This window comes from Camelus ferus, chromosome 19 (genome assembly GCF_009834535.1).
Source record: "Camelus ferus isolate YT-003-E chromosome 19, BCGSAC_Cfer_1.0, whole genome shotgun sequence".
Lineage (NCBI taxonomy): Eukaryota > Metazoa > Chordata > Mammalia > Artiodactyla > Camelidae > Camelus > Camelus ferus.
In genome coordinates this window covers 28,236,095-28,252,906 of record NC_045714.1, presented here as the reverse complement: position 1 = coordinate 28,252,906, position 16,812 = coordinate 28,236,095, and the positions used below count along the sequence as shown (strand labels likewise).

At 45.2% G+C, this 16,812-nt stretch overlaps 1 protein-coding gene and 1 non-coding gene across 3 annotated transcripts in view; both read left to right on the top strand.

Annotated features, from left to right (window-relative positions):
* SNAP25 (synaptosome associated protein 25) overlaps positions 1–16,812 on the top strand; it is a 75,486-nt gene that overhangs the window by 12,094 nt on the left and 46,580 nt on the right. The window lies entirely within an intron of this gene.
* TRNAA-UGC lies at positions 9,744–9,815 on the top strand. The gene has a single exon. It is a non-coding gene; the product is annotated as a tRNA-Ala (tRNA).

Genomic DNA, 16,812 nt, shown 5'->3' with positions numbered 1-16,812 from the left:
AAAGATGCTCAAGTCCATCAGAATGAGTCTGAAGGATGAGGAGCGTGATTGGCCACTAAATGGTGACAGGAGTTGTGGGTGGGGAACATATGGGCTCCTTTGATATGCTCTTCCCCCTGCAACAGTGACTTAATCTCTGGCTCCCAGAATCCTCCTCCCAAAACTTATCAAAATTTAAAATCTCACCAAATGACAGGATAGCCCTTTTCTTCTTTCTGCAATCCCAGCCTGCAGCCTCTGAAGGATACTAGAGAGGAAAGTGTACCCACTGTGCAAAGGATAAAACAGTTCCCATTGCTTTTGCTTTGGGGTCCCCCAATAAACTGCCACAGGTAAAAGGAGGGGGCTAGCTCTTTTCCACTCAGCCTGCAATTTCCTGTTTTCTGCTCTGAATCAGAGCACCAACTGCCCTTTGGAAAATGATCCTGATGGCAGACTCACCCTTCTTTTGTGCCTCTTCTCACATAGAATCATAGAAATGAGTTGCTAAGGCAGAACTTACAAATGGCCTTAAAAAAAAAAGAAGTGACAGATGACTAGGCTCAGAGATAAATTATTTACTACAGTCACAGGGTAAACATTACGGCCAGGGCTCCTGACTCACAGTCCAGTGCTCTGTTACCGCCCTGTGCTTCCTGGCCACTTCTGCCTCATCCCTTCCAAATTTTCTCTCCAGCACAGGTCTACACTCCACTCAGGAAATCTCTTTAATCTGCTGTTACCCTCAGAGGTCTTTGGCCTCAAATGGTGACCCAACATCTGTAAAAACATAGTAGAAACATTCTCATGATTCTGAACATGATAGAGTGTCCTGAAAAGGTTGACTATATTGCTTATATATATTTGGGTTTTGCACATGACAGAAAAGCCCAAATATAAGTGATTAAGGCAAAAATGGAAATGATTGATTGCTCAAAGAATCTGAGTAAATGCTGAACAATCACACCACGGGAAAGGCAGAGAGGTTGCTGGTATTCAGAATCAACTCAAACCCAGGGTTCAAGCACCACCAAGGCTCTCCCTCTGACCCCTGCCCGTGCTTCCTTCTGTACATTTACTTCACTTTCTCTTGTTAAAAAGTCAGTTCCTCCCTCCATGTACTAGAAACATGGATATCTAATTTGTATTTCCTGCATGTCCACGATAGAAAAGGGACTGCCATTTATTGTCTGTACCCAAGTTTAAAAATCTCAAGAAAGGCTCTGATTGGTCCAGCTTCGGCCAGGTACCCAGCTTACACCAATCAATTGTGGGTGTGGAGTGTCATGGAAGAGTATGTCTTACGTGCTGGAACCACACAATTCAGTTGAGGGAAGAACCCGTTTCAAAGCTGACATAATAAGCTATATTATAGTTGCTTAAAGACACTTTTCTTTTTCTCTTTTTTATGGACACTATGACCTAATTTTTAAACTTCATAACAGCTCTGGAAAGGAAGATGATTTGTTTTTAAGTAACCATTTTGTAGATATAAAAACTGAGGCATAGGAAACTTGACTGCCCTGGGAAACGTCACCTGCCTACTTAGTAGATGATAGAGCCAGCTCAAAGATGAAGATTGCCTAGATGCCCAGTTTTGCTCCCTATCCATGGATGACAAACTAATGACCCTTAGGCTTAATATCTGCATACTTGTCTTATTCAGCCAATGCTGGGTTTGCAAATATCTTAAATCTGAATGCCTTAAGGCAGAGTATTTACTCTCCAATTTGCTACAAAGCCTAACACTACATAGCTTTATATTTCTGCTTCAATCCACACTTCTGCATTATCTTCCCAGCTCCTGTAGGCATTTGTGTCTATTTCCACTGCCCACCAAAGTTATGGCGTTCTGGTGGATCTGCCAGAATCGGATACAAGTGGGAGTTTCCTGGGTTACTTTGCCACAACTACTCCTAGTCTTCGTAAGTTATGTTAGTATTTTGAGAGACAAGATTGGTTGCGTTGAATAGACCAACCAAGTTTTGTTGGTCTGTTTGCTTTTAATCTGAGTAGAATTAGCTTTCTGTTTTTCCCACTGACACGCCTGGAAGTCTGACAGGAGACTTTGGAACCCTTTGCAGAGTGATTTTTAAGGTATAAAATAAAGTACATCGGATTTCATAGGAAACCAATTATATGAAAGTATAGTTCTCAAAATATTTAAGTTGTGGGATAGTAACATATAATCTTTTAAAAAGGAAACATTAAGTAACAACATTTGGTCCAATAACCATCATAATTTCAAAGTGGCGATGAGAATGTGATGTTTTGCGATGTCTGTGACAACAGCAAAATGATAAAAGGAAGCATCTTGAGTTTTCTCCTGGTGGCGCGTCAGGGCCTGAGCCCTCCCCACGCCCTCCCAATGGTGGAGTGGGAGGAGGTCAGTGGAGCAGAGGGAGGGGTGGGTCTCCATGTCATCCAGGCATCAGTCACAGCCGGGAGACTCTAAAGCAGTTAGTTTTTGTTAGGTAACAAATTACCCTAAAACTTGAAACAGCAACCATTTCATATAGCTTTTGGGTCTGCGGGTTAACGAGGTGGTTCTTCAGCCAGTTGGTGGATTGGCTGGAGTCTTGTTGGTCCATGATGTCCTCACTTCCATGAATGGTGGTTGGTGCTGGCCCTTGGCTGGGGCAGTAACGGTGACTAGATCACACATCATCCAAAAACAGCAAGAGAAGGCAAGCCACAGTGTGTATGCACCTTTCAAGTGCAGGGAAGCCACATTTGCTATTGTCCCAGTGGCCAAAGTAAGTCACACGGCCAAGCACAGTCAGTATGGCAGGGGGCCACCCAAGATTATGGATACTGTAAAGGGGGTTATTACAGCCTTTTTTTTTTTTTTTTTTTTTTTTTTTTTGCAAAAGTATCTACCACAGCCCCCACCAATCTTGGGCGCATAAGTCAGAGAAATCCCCTCCATGTGCCACAGGCTGGGCTCTAGGCTCTGCCTGTCCATCCTGGGGCTGCACAACTTCCCCTAAATTCCACTAACAAGGAATCCCAAAAACCCTTCCTCTGTGGGCCTTCCCATTCCTTCCTCAGCCAGATTTGGAGCCCTTGGGCTTAAGTTTTGGATCTCCTTGGGTCGAGGGGGCACCTGGGACATCTTGCTGCATCTGTCCAAGGCAGCTAAGGAATCACAGACCAAGATGTCTGATAGATCCAGGAGGGAGTCAAAGGGAAAGTTTTCTGCTCTGATCATCGAGGATGAGTAAGCCTTTCTAGATTCAAATTGGGGGGAAAAACCCAAAATGTCAGTTTCTTGTTGTTTTATGATGATGTTTCTTTAACGAAATAGCTTATCTCAGTGAGGGCAATTGTATTTGAAGGTTTTTCTCTGTCCTTCCAGAAGTGGCCCCCTGTTTAAGAAAACCCTGCCTTCTCCTCTAATTGCAAGAGCTCCCCATAATGGTAGCAACAATCCTCAGCCAACCCTCTGTCCAATGAGACCTTTGGAATTGGGAACCCAAGGGAGGAGGCAGTGGAAAAAACCCTGGAGGCTTTTCAACTGTGCTGCTGCGTCATGGAAAACAAGCCAGGCACCTGCCTCGGGGCCTCGCAGCAGCCTCACCAGATCCTTCGTTTTAGCTCTTCTGTAGATTAGCAGGGGATGTCTGGCTTACTCAGCCATCTAGTCAGACACTTCCAAAGAGCATTCTGAGTCCTAGCTGTTCATTTTTCTCAAATCACTTCGGATATCAGACGGCAGTCTCCTGAAAATCAGGCCCTGGACAGAGAAGCTTCCACTCATTCAGTCCTACACCAGCTTCAGTTCCCTGAGCCCCCAGAAGAAAAAAAAAAAAAAATATATATATATATATATATATATATATATATATATATATATATATATATATATATATATATATATATATAAAGGCTTCTAAGTTCTTTAATCGGAATGCTGTCTTAGGTTGGGGTCCTCCCAGAAGCAGACCCTGAGAGAAGGACGTAGGGTAATTTGGTGGGTGGAGTGGCAGAGATGACCCTAAGAAATAGGTAGTGAGCAAGAAAGCTGGATGGGATGGGGAGGAAGTCAGTATGGGGGCATCAGAGAGCAGGTTACCACCTGCTGGGGTTCAGTCCTGCTAGGGACCTCTCTCAAATGGAGAGCACAATAGGACTGAATTGCTCCCTCAAACAGCAAGGGATTTGGAGTATTTATAGGCCAACTCCCATCCCTCAGTGGCTAAGGGCTCTTCCCAAGACTGTAAACTCTCACCCAGCCCTGTGAGAGGCCAAGTCTACTCCCAAGACTGAAGCAATCCCCAAGTCATAGAGACCCTCAGAATATACAGGAAAGGTAAGTGCCAAGGAGATATAGGTGGAGCGTCAAGAATGGCTGCTACAGTTTTGCAAACTGTCATCTCCAGACACCCTGAGCATCACAACAGCTGTCTCCAGCTTCGGCGCACTGATATTTCAGCCCTTTCATTTATTCAGCATGTATTCACTGGCCTCCAGCTGGGTACCATGTATTCAGCATCCGTGTACGAGGCACTAACCTAAGGGTTTTGCATACATCATCTCATTTGATTCCCATGACAACCAAAGTTATTATTAGTTTCATTTTACAGCTGAGAAAACTGAAATTCAGTGACTAATTTAAGGTAAGCAAATTACCGTTAAGTCCCTCAGTTTGAAAAGGGCAGATCTAAAATTCCCATTTCTTACTGTCCATTTTCAAGTCCATTCGCTGTGACCCACCAGCCCAGTTAGGTGTTGGTGGTCACAGGGAGTCTATTTTCCTGCTGTTATGAGAGAAGTCCTAACCGTGCCCAGTCCCTGTACCTCCATTTCTCCAGAATCCCTCCCTCTGCCTTCTTTGTCTCTCATGTTCCTTTATGTCTTGCTCTCAAGTCTGCTCCAGTGAGTTAACTCCTGTCCCTGCAGTGTTCCAAACCCTCTCTCAGGGCAGTGGGCTGCCCCACACATCCTCCAGGCCCCCTTACCCTGGGCACTGTGACCACTTCTCCAAGCTCACTACTTCTTTGAATTTCTAGATCCTTAAACACTCTCCAGCTCACACCCACCCATGATCTGTGCTCCTTCACCAGCATCTGGCAGGCACTTTGGCAGGTCCTGCTGCTTCTGGTTGCCTAGTGAAGGAATCGGAGAACGATCTCTTTGTGGCATCTTGTGATTTTAGGGCTGATTTCACCCATGGGCCCCAAGCAAACAGAGTCAAATGGTTGGGTTTTAAGCATCAGACCAAAATGTAAGTCCCATTTTACCGTTGTTAATATTTTAAAAAATAAAATGGCACGGGGTGAGGACCAAGAGAGGGAATAACTAATTCCAGCCTGCCAGCCGGGGAGTGGGAGGGAGGCGGCAGCTCTCACGTCCCAGGGAGGGTACTGCAGCAGTAAATACAGAACTTCAGCCTCCAGGTGGCAAAAGATACATAAAGGGGAGAGTGTCGGGTGCACAGTGATGCCGCACAGCTCCACTGTAGAGCTAATATGTACGACTTCATGGGGCCCCAACTCTCACTGTGAAAAACACCATCGATAGTGATCAGGGCCAATACCTCTGTGGCTCTGAAGTCAGTGTTGGTGAGTGGCAGGAACTCTCCACCGAACAAAAACAGGATATAAAGTTGAATCTCAAAGAATCAAAACAAGGGGGTCTTTAATGGAAAACGCCCTGGTAGAGATCAACGGGTGCAAATTTCACACCATGGGTCCAAAGAGTCCCTTTAGATGACAGAATCCAAAGTGCTTTCATGGAGAATGAAGACTAGGGCACCTCGGGTCATTCGGACCCCATTTGAATCCCATCTTAGATCCCAGCTCGAGGTGCTTTTGAACCACTCAACGTGCCATGCCACCTCTGTGCCCCCGTGGCTGGGGTTACATCATAGAAATGTGGGACGCTGAGCTGGAAGAAATGTTAGGAAAGCTTTCAGTTCAACCCCCTCATGCACTAGTAAGGACACTGCTGTGACTTTGTTAAATTAACCTTTGTGAAGTGCATGCTATGCCATGGTGCCCAGGAGCCTTCCCTAAATAGAGGCGCAGAGGGAGACAAGGGGAGAGGGTAGAAGCCCTCTGATTTCGGGGGGCAGCACTGGAACCCAGGTGTGTTCCTAGACCACACCTCACAGTTTCCGTGGTCATGAGTCAAAGCACCATGTGGCCAGGCTCTCTGCTCAGGGCTCAGAGACTGCCAACCAGGGATCAACTGGGCTGCCTCCTCATTTAGAGCCTGAGGTCCATTTCTAAGTTCATGTGGGTTGTTTGCAGAACTCAGTTCCTTGCCTTGTAGGACTGAGGGCCCAGTTTCCAGGTTGGCTGGCTGCCAGGAGCCATTGTCAGTTCCTTGTCACTTGGCCCCCTCATGGGCCCTCTCATGACACTATAGTTTACTTTTTCAAGGCCAGTAGGAGAATTTCTTCAGGAAGGGCCATCTCCCTGGTTTAAGGGCTTTGGCCTGATTAAGTCAGGCCCACCCCCACCCCCAGCTAATCTCTCTTTTGATTATCTCAAAATCAACTGACTGGGGACCTGAATTACACATGCAGCAGCCCTTTACCTTCCCCATTTAACATAACCCAGTCACACAGTGACAACCTGTCATAGTCACAAATGCCCACACTCGGCAAAAGGAGATCACACCCAGAGCTTATGTGGGAATCTTGAGAGCTAGCTGCCCCTACACTGGGGAAAAGCCAATTCTGCTTGCTTCAGCCGTGCACATGCTCCTAGAGGACACGTGGGGCCACATCACAGTCAATGGCCTCCCAAATGACCTTCTCTCAGCGGCCAGGTCTCCTGAACTGGGTAATTTGTTTGTTGGCCGACATGCCTGCCAGCCTGAGTTGGGGCCCACATGACTTTTTCTGACCTTGATTGCCTCCATCCACAATCATTGTTCCAGAAGAAGCAAGGCAGACAGCCTGGAAGAGCAGGCAGGGGGCTCTAGAAAATTCAGTGTTCAGTATTTGCCATTAGCGACCCCAGCAGACTGATGCAAATGGCTTCAATCACTCTATGGAGCAAGCAATCATTGCAGGCTTTGGGGGTCCCCGACATGAGCTGCAGAAATGTCTTTGTGAAGCAGCCTCCAGGGGTAACGGGGATGCCCTGCAGCCTCGCTGAGCCTCCACAAGAGATCTGAACAAGAGATCTGGGGCAAGCCCACCCAGCTCAAGAGAGGCCAGTGAGGGCTGTGGGGCCCTCAGCATGCTGAGTCCTGCCAAAGCTGGGCTGCCCTGAGCCAAAAAGAGAGGTGAGGCAGGGGTAGGGTATAGCTCAGTGGTGAAGCATGTGCTTAGCATGCACAAGATTCTGGGTTCAATCCCCAGTTCCTCCATTAAATAAATGAATAAATAAACCAAATTATTAACCACCCCCCAAAACATAAACAAAAGCAAAACAGCAGCAAAGCCCTGGCTAGAAAAACAGGGAATGGGACAGACCTTTGGCAGGGGGGTGGGGGTGGGCAGCCTGACAGAGAGGTGACATCATGGGGCAAGAGTGGCCTCTTTATTCTGATTTGGCAATGCCTCCAGGGCCTCGGAGGCCATTGGTGGGTTCAGATCCTCGTGATGCTGTTCCCTCTTTTCGACTCTCCCTCCCTCCTGCCCTTCACCACGAATTTACTGAGCATGTAGTTCATACCAAGACTGCTCTAGGCACTGGGGACACAGGGGAGAACACATCAGGCAAGTTCTCACATGGAGATAACATTTTAGTGGGAGGAGACAGACATTGAACAAAGAGGCAGACGGACCAGAATAATGTCAGGTGGGATGGGGGCTCAGCAGGGGGTTAAAACAGAGTGAAGTAGAAATGAGAGACAGGGTTGGGGAGGGCCTCCCTGAGGAGATGGCAGTCAAGTTCCAATAAGAAGGCACCTGTCACTGTGGGAGAGAGTATTTCAGGAAGTTGGGGCAAAGCCCTGAGGCAGGAGCAAGGGTGGTGTGTTTCCAACAGCAAGTGACCAAAGCTGTTGGAGCAGAGTGGGCAGAAGAAAGGGAGTGTGGGATGAGGCCAGGGAGGGAGGAACATCAGATCAGCTGGGGCCACAGAGCCTGGCCAGGGGGTCTGGCTTTTGGTGGAGAAGCACCAGAAGCCTCTGGAGTGTTTATGAAGGGGATTGACATGATCTGCTTTATCTTTCTGCGAGATCCCACTGGGTTGAGAGGAAACGAGGGGAAACAGGGAGCCAAGTAGAAGGCAACTGCAGTTCCTGAGTGTGGTTATGGATGAAGAAACTTGGACCCAATGAAGTGACATGACTTACTAGGGGCTCCCAGCTAGACTGGGATGGCCAGCAGGTGAGCATCATCAGGTGGGGCCCTGGGAGAGCCCTAACTGTCCCCTCAGTCACTGTGTAGAGTGGGATGCAGGCTAATGGAAGTCTGGTTCCCTGTTGTCTCAGAATTCCAATGCAGGTGATTCGGTGAGGAAGGGCTCTCAGCTTACCCTGTAAGAACGTGAGGGGAGCAGGATGTGGCAGGACAAAGAGCCCAGCAAGGATGTGATCCCAGCCGGGGACTAGTCTCAGCCTGATCTTAAGCTCTAGAGTGTGGACTGAATCACAGTTTGTCCTGCCTTAAAGCAAGGAGGTAGCTTTGTATCATCAGCCGCTGGCCAGCCTGGGGTGTAGGGCCTTGTAAACCCCTGGTCATCTCAGGGGAGGTAGCCCCTGTCAGCCAACATCAGGGCTCAGGAGAAGTCACAGGTGCAACCTATGGGCCACGGCAAGCTCGGCAGCTTGGGAGCTGGTGCCTCTGCCAGTACAGAGTAACTGGCACCTGGGCAGGGCAACTCCAGCTTCCATTTTGGTTCCCATGACTTTTCTGATTGAGGGAGGAAGGTGATACAGCTATGAAGTACCCTGCTGCCAGAAAATACTGGATTCAAATTTAAAAAAAAAAAAAAAGAGCTAACATGGGAGGTCTATTACAAGAGGAACCTCTCATTGTCCACAGGTTCAGTTCAGAAAACCATTAGTCAGCTCCCACTGTGCACTTAAAGTAGGAATTGATTTACGTCCAGATGGTCCATTCACCCAGCTCCTCAGGAATAAATTCATTGTGTGCTGGAAGGTGTCAAAAACCAAACTCAGCACCCTGAATAAAATAAAGGAAAAGGATGTGTTTATTGCAAAACTTTTGACCTGCAAAAGACCCCGGGAGCAATGAGTTTTGAGTTGTTCACAGACGGAAGGATTTTTATGGGATCGATGTGGGAGTTATTTGGCTTTTTCTTTAGCTGATTGGTTGCCCAGTGGTCTCCTTATTTGGATCAGAGTAGCTGGGTCAGGGGAACAAGGAAATCCAGAGCTGGCATGAGCAGACCTGGAGTTTGGGGATTGGCTGGTATCCTTTGCTGATTTCTGAGAAGAGATGTAAATTCCTGTAAGGCTAGGTTATGGTTCCTTAATGTGCCTGCGTTGACTGTCTCCATTTTGTCCCTGGCATAAGTGACTCCATTTTAGTTTCATTCTACAGAAGTTATGTCTGAAGACCCTTTTCACCAAAATAATAGGAGATTAGGATTAGGTCCACCTAACCAGTATATTAGAGTCTCCCACCAAAGAGAAATGATTCTGTTTCTGAGAATAAATGTGAGAGTAAATTCACAAGGAGTGCTGTTCCAGAAAGAACCACTGCACTGTGATCACAGAGAAGGAAGCAGCAGCTCAGGAGTAAAGCCACCTTAACGCAGCTGCCCCTTGTGATTTGCTTAAAAGAAACTGGCTTTACTGCTCAAATCAGTAGCTCTTAAGAATGTGGATCAGGCAGGGAGGGTATAGCTCAGTGGTAGAGCGTGTGCTTTGCACGCACGAAGTCCTGAGTTCAATCCCCAGTACCCCCATTAAATAAATAAAACTAATTACCTCCCCTCACCAAAAATAATAATAATAAATAAAGTGATGTTATTAAAAAAAAAAAAAAAAAGAATGTGGATCAGTCGTTTCCAATACTTGTCTGCACATCAGAATCCCCTAGGATCTTATAAAAATTCCAAAGCTCAGGCTGTATCTTAAACCAATCAAATGACAATTTCTGAAAACATTTTTAATAAGCTTTTTAATTTTGGAATAATATTAGATGTACAGAAAAGTTGCAAAAATGGTACACCTCCCATCCAATTTCCCTCATTGTTAACACCTTACCTTTTCATATTTGTACATGTGAACCCATTTGTCTCAACTCAGAAACTGACATTACAGTTCATCAAACTCCAGATTTTATTTGGATTCTATCAGCTTTTCCATGAATGTTCTCTTCCTGTTCCAGGATCTAGACCAGATGCCATATTGCATTTAATGGTTATGTCTCCTCTGTCTCCTTTGGTCTGTGACAGTTTCCTCCTCTTGCTTTGTTTTTCGTGACCTTGACATTCTTGAGGAGCATTGCCCCCTATACCCTGTAGATGTCCCCCAATCTGTGCTTGTCTGCTGTAGTTCTTATCAGTAGACAGGGTTATGGGGTTTTGGAAAGAACATGGCAGAAGTGAAGTATCATCTCATGTCAAAGGTTACAGCAAATCTACTGATGATGTTATAATTCACTACTTGCCCGAGGTAGTGCTTTCCAGTTCTTTTCCCTGCAAAGTTACTATTTTCCCCTTTTCCATACTCTTATCTTTGGAAATGTGTCACTGAGTCTAGCCCACCTCCCAAGGTGTTTGTGTGTGTATGTGTGTGTTTGTGGGGAGGTGGAACTCAAACCTCACCTATAGGCAAAAATCTGAGAGGCGCATATCCATGGTCACCATATTGTCCCCATCTCTTTGCCTTAGGTCCCAGTCACCATTGTGTAAACTCAAATAATCCAGGACTTGGCATACTCCTCAGATGCCCTGCCATTGAACCAGCACTTCCTGGCTATGTTACCTTGGGCAGGTTGTTAGTCCCTTCTGAGCCTTCATTTCTGCATCTGAGAAATGAGTATCAGTAGCGTATTTAAGAGTTACTGGAAAGATAAAATTAGATAATGACCATAAACTTTTGCCTACAGTGTCAGACACAGAGTACCTATTCCATAAACTTTAACTACCAACAGTAGTAATAATAGGAGCAGTAACACCTTCCTCACTCCAGCCTTGTGCATCAGATATTAGTGCCACAATAACTCACCTCAGTGACATCAAACAATAAGTTGGAACTTATGCTTGAAAGGGACATAGTAAATGACTCATTCCACTATGTTTATTTATCAGATGAATACTTATTTAGCACTTACTCTATGCCAGGCACTGTTCTAATCATGTTCATAAATATTAACTCCTTTAGTCTTCATAAAAAGCATATGACATAGGAAATACTATTATCCCCATTTTACAGATAAAAAACTGAGGCACAGTAAGGTTAGGCAGCTTGCCTAAAGGCATGCAGCCAGAGAATGGCAGAGCTAGGATTTGAACTGAGGTGGTCTCACTTTGGAGACCATGCTTATAACCACTACACTCTGCTCCTCGGTACAAACAAAAGTATAGAGAATTGTGAAACTGTTTAAAATGGGGCCTGACCTGGTCAGGGGAGGGGAGCCCAATTAAGGAAGCATCTGCGAAATCTTGAGTAAGCTTATACCAGGCAAGTGAGGGAGGTGGGATAGGGGAAGGGGAGCAGGGATGTATGGAAAGGAAACTTCCTGGTTCCCTCAAAAGCCATCTGATATCAAGCATCCTTTTCATAGGAAATCTCCTCTCTTGCCTTCTCACTTTCTCTCTTGCTTCCTCAAACGTTGGAAGTGCACTTGGGAAAATTCAGCAGGTCTTTGATTTTAGGGAGACAGGTGTGGAGAGGACACCACTTTCAATAACTCAAGCTGGTGGTCTGCGTAAAAGAACCTGGACCATTCAAAACACATCTCCATGCTTTGTCTTCCACACTTGAGAAAATCAATCTGCTCTCCTTCATTTTTATGTCGGGAGTTTGGTAACGCAAAGGAAGTTTCTGACTGTGATAATGTAGATGAGCTATTAAATTACGTTTTGGGAGACTGAATAATCATTTGAATCTGGAAGCCTTAAAAAAGTACTATTTTCTGGACAGTGTCCATTTCAAAGTATTGCATTTAGGTCCTCACCCGCCCTGGGGATGTTTCCATATTCTTGCATCTGAGCTCAGCTACAAACTTCTTGGCAACAGGAGTGCTATCTTATTCATCTTTCATATACGCACGCTGACAACTCCCACACAGTACGTGCTCAATATGTGTTTTTTCAATACATTTACAGTTAAATAGATTCATGAGAAGGTGCTGTAACTTGCTTATTTACCACTGCAGCCATATTTGAAACCTCAAGAGCACAGGTAAATCCTTTGTCCTGTCTTCTCCCCATCTAAAATTGTCTTTCTGCTTCCAAAATTGGCAAGGGATAAAAGTATGTTAATTCACAACACGATTGAAATTTTAAACACCTTTACCGACATCTGAGACGTCAAAGCTGCACGCCCTTCAGCCCAGGTCATGAGTGTCCTCGAGGGTTGGCATTATTTAGTGGAGCCCACTGGAATTCATCTTAGGCTTGACTTGTTGACTCTGCTTGGTCTGAAGCCTGCAGGGGAAACTCAGAGCTCCAGTGGTTTCACTGGGGCCATATTGACTCTGAGCTGACTCTGAACAGTTGCTATTTCAAAGACAGAGTCTCACATTGAATTTTCCTGGCTGAGAGCAAAAGAAAGGATGGTAGGTGGGTGTGTTCTGTGAACATCTGTGCAGGTTTGTGGGATGGGAATAGAAGATGGAAGGAAAGCGATGAAAGAAGCTGACCAGTTTATTGAGAGGGAGAGCAAAGTGCACTTGAAGACTAAACTACCAGCTGAGCCCAAGAAATTTTGATGTTTAGGTAAAACATCTTATAGAGAAGAAAGAAAAGAGGCAAGCCACTTTGACAAGTGTGTAGGGGGAAGGAGCGGGAGTGCTTCTGATACCTACCATGCCCAGAATTTCCGCCAATACCCCAGCCATCATCCACAGTGCACACAGGCCCCAAGTGAGAACTGTGTGCTTGCAGCAAAAAACTCACTTTCCAGACAAGTCTCCTGAACTTCCTACCGAATCCTACCACCTTTTAAGCTATAAAGAATTTCATAGGCCCCTTAAAGAGTAGATATGCTAAGAGTGGTCCTGTAAAGGGAAAGATAGCAGTAGAAGGGGAGACTCAATCAATACCCATCACTAACAGTCATTCTCCAGGAATGCTCACCAGCCCCTCGGTGTAACATCCCTGTTAGGGATCACATGGTCAGTAAGACACAATATTTATTCAACATCTACCATGTCCCAGGCAGCATCCTGGCATCTGGTTGTGATCTAAAATAAGGGTTCATGGTGGGTGCTCCAGCCTCAGACCTGGGGAAAGCTATTTAACCTTCCTGTTCCTCAGTTTCTTAAATAGAGAAATGATATTGGGTTGTGGTGGGGATTATCACACACAAAGATGTTACCTGGCATGTTGTGAGTCAACTGTGTGTCAACGGCGATGCGTCCAGGCACTCAAGAGAGCCGAATTCATCTAATTAAAATCCATATGACCTAACAGTTAGAAAAGAATAGGCAATTTCCCAACAGATAAGCAAGGCTCTTTCTTACTCCCTAAAGGATTGGTGAAGCTACAGAGGACACCCTGGTTCTGCCCAGAATGTTTCAACCAAAGTCTCATTAATTGATAGTCATCAGCAGAGTGGTATAGTGGTAGATTGGTGGGGACAACTGGGTCCAGCCCTACATCGATTTATTTTTTCAGGCTCCTGAAAGAAATGAGATGCCAACATTTCACTTTCCCAGCTACATCCTTCCTGTCCTGGCCCACAACTTTAATATTCCTTTTCAGACCAAGATAGACATTAAACAGGAAATAAATTTCAGCTACAATAGAGGAAAAGGCTAAGAATAGAATGGCTGGTTGTTATTGAGATGCCATATGAAAAATTTATATTAAGTCAAGCTTCTTTTTTTCCTCTTGGCCTATTTTCTTTTATTAAAGGATATGAAGACAGCACCTTCCATTACTGATGTGCCTTCCAAGCATGCTTTATTTCTGCTCTACTTGCTGCCTGCTGCTTACTCATACTGATAGTCCAACTGTCTATAAAACTCCTAACATAAAAGAGTAAAAAGAAATTTGACTGCTGGATGTGGAAGGAAGAATAGAATGATGACACTATAGCAAATTCTTGATGTAGCCCCAGTGTATCAGTTAGCTTTCGCTGGGTAACAAATAACCACCACCACCCTCCAAACTTAGTGACTTACCCCTCCAGATATTATGGTTCAGTTTTTCTGGGGTGGGGCTTAAGAATTTGCATTTCTAACAGACTCCAGGTGATGCTAATGCAGCTGGTCCATGAACCACCCTGAGAAGTTCTGTTCACAGTGGCATCCAGGTATGTCCTGTTAATGCAGCTTCACAGATGAAAGGATGGACATTCAGAGAGGTCCAGTGAACAGGCCATGGACACACAGCTGGCCAGCTCTATATTATACCCCCTTCAGTTCACTTTAATGGAAAACAAAGAACAAGGGCGAATTTCACCACATTGTATAGCCACGCTTTTCTTTTGGTGAGGTTTTGGTGCTCAAGGAGATAATTCAGAACTCAGATGCAGCCTCTGGGAGAACCAGGCATTAATGTGAGATGTGGAGATTGCAGTCATTCATTCATTCATTTATTCCTTCCTTTCCTTGGTGAGGGGCTCCAGCCGGGAAGCCCTTGGATGGCCAGTGTTATGAGCCCTGCTCCCACCACCCTCTAAGTACTGATATTTAAGTGACTGTCCTCATCAAGAAAAGATCTGAAAGGAAAAAAAATTGCACAAAGATGTTGCCTTTTGAAGCTACAGAAAGGAATCTGCTCCAAAGCCTTCTGTGCTATTTTTAAACAGCAGAGCCCAGTAATATTTTACTGGGTTTCTTACAAAGAGAAAAACAAAAACCTCCTTGTGATTTCCAAGGCTTGATGATGTTCTGGCTAGATGGAGTGTGGTTTTTTTAGCCATGTAAGATTAGCTCCTACCTTTCTGGATGTCTGTCTGTCCTTGCTACTCAAAGTGTGGCCCAGGGACCAGCAGAATCACTGTGCAGCTTGATAGAAATTCAAATTCATGAGCCCCACCCCAAACTCACTGGACTAGAATCTCCAAGGTTGGAGCCCAGTGTTTTAACAAGCTCTCCCAGGGATTTTGATGCAGCTAAATTTTCAGAAGCCCTGGTCTACTGAGAACCCTGCAGAACTGACTGATTTGCTTCCCAAGAAAGACAACTGACCCTCTGGAAAGTTTTAAGTCTGCACATCTAATGACCATCAGGGTCATCTTAAGAAGTTGTTAAAACAGAAGTTCTGGGCTTCATCCTCAGAGTTGCCTATTCAGCTGGTCTAGGATGGGGCTCATGAATTTGTATCCCCAGCAAGTTCCCTGGAGCTGCAGTTGCTGCCAGTCCTGGACCACACTCCAGCTAGTCTCCTTCAGCCAAAGTCCTTCTTAAAGAAGGAGAAAATAAAATGACCTCAACTTGCAAGAATTTTTCAAGATCTCTGTTTCTATAGTTACATTTAAAAAATGATATTTTCTTAATTAGGGAACTCATATTCTTCAGAAAACCACTTATTTTTAAAACTTATTTTTTCAACCAAAATCCACAAAAACTGGTTTGAAATAGAGCCGGTTCTGATGTCCAGAGCATTTCTAAAAGAGCTAGTTGGGTCTAAGTGAGCAGAAGAATGTAAAGTATGGCTTCAAGATTTCATTTTCTGGGGACTTTGGTCACCTTCCTTCTACTTAGAACCAGAGTCCCTGATAAGTATCACTAAGGCTATATTTTCTGGGTGCATTAGGCACCCCCCCCCCAAAATGATACCCAATGGCCAAGAGTGGTCTTTGTGTCCTTTGGAAAGGAAACCTTAACATGTTCCCCTAATCCTTCCCACCACCTTCTATGATGCTGAGGTCAGTTAGTAAGTGTGTGTGTCTGTGGGTGGGTGTGTGTGTGTGTGTGTGTGTGTGTGTATGTGTGATTTCCCAAATCGCTCATCGAACTCTCCAGTAAAGATTAGCATGCTCACATTAATTGAGGATGTATTGCCTTCAATGACCAAAGGAAAACTGATACCAAAACCTGCAGGAAACACTTAAACAACACGTATGGTACCTACTCAAGTTTGAGAGCCCAGAGTCAAATCAAACAAAAACTATTATAAAGAAGTGTGAACTCTGATCCTTGTCCTCAGGAATTGTCACCAGATGCTTTCTGTGTGCTAGCCACTGGGACTAAAAGGGTGCCCTCTGAGGACCCATGACAGGGTAGTAGGAGGTGTAGATTAACATAAAGAGGCCAGTGTAGTGTGAGGTGAGAAATACCAGGACAGGACCCCTAAGAGCACACTGGAGTCCAGAGGGGGCCTGGGAACAGGCCACCAGCCTCCTCCAGGAGATGCCACTTATCCTGAACTCTGACAGCTGGGTGGAAAGAAGGCCAGGCAGAGTGGAGAGGTGATATTATGGCAAATGAAATAACAGGGATTTGGAGGATTAGGGTAAAAGTAAGTAGGTAAGCATTCTTATCAGGTTTGCAGCTCCTGAGGGAGCAATGACTAATAAGCGTGAGATCTGATTCCTTGGAAAATGTTAAACAAACCTGCTGTTACCTCCAAAAAGGAACACATAAATCTATTTGAAGGGAGCCATGTTTGCACTGGTGATTAAAGCAGGCCAACCTTTTCTTTCTATTTTGTTTTTCCTTTCTATCCCATCCCCTTGAGGTTCTAGCTAAGTGCACAGTGGGCCCAGAAAAGCCCGTTTGCTTATAATACCTGCCTCCTAGAAAGCGAATTTATGGAAATTTTAGATATTTGTGCATCTACA